We start from the raw sequence: 382 nt of genomic DNA on the forward strand, positions 1-382 counted from the left end.
CGTTGCACGGCCCGCGTGGCAGCCGGCACGGCTCCCGGGGCCCAGCAGCTCTGGCTGGGTGCCGGGACAAACGGCCTGGCCGGCGGCTCAGGTTGGAATTAGGGATGGGCAGGACCAGAGGAAGAGCAAGGAGGATGCAGACAGGGCGGGGGAGATGGGGCAAGCCAAGCACCCCGTGCCAGCACCCCAAATCACAGCCCTTCCTGCAGGGCCACCCTTGATCCAGTACCTCCCAGCAAATCCCAGCCGCCCAGCATCCCAGTGCTGGTCCCGGTGCCAGCCCAACCCCACAGGGCCCTACAGCCCCTGCCTTCTCGCTTGACTGAGCACTTGCTGCCCTGGCACTCCCGGGTCCTCCTGGCGCCACTCATGTGCCCTTAGT

This window comes from Mesitornis unicolor, unplaced genomic scaffold (assembly GCF_000695765.1).
Source record: "Mesitornis unicolor isolate BGI_N332 unplaced genomic scaffold, ASM69576v1 scaffold42621, whole genome shotgun sequence".
In the NCBI taxonomy this organism is placed as follows: Eukaryota; Metazoa; Chordata; class Aves; order Mesitornithiformes; family Mesitornithidae; genus Mesitornis; species Mesitornis unicolor.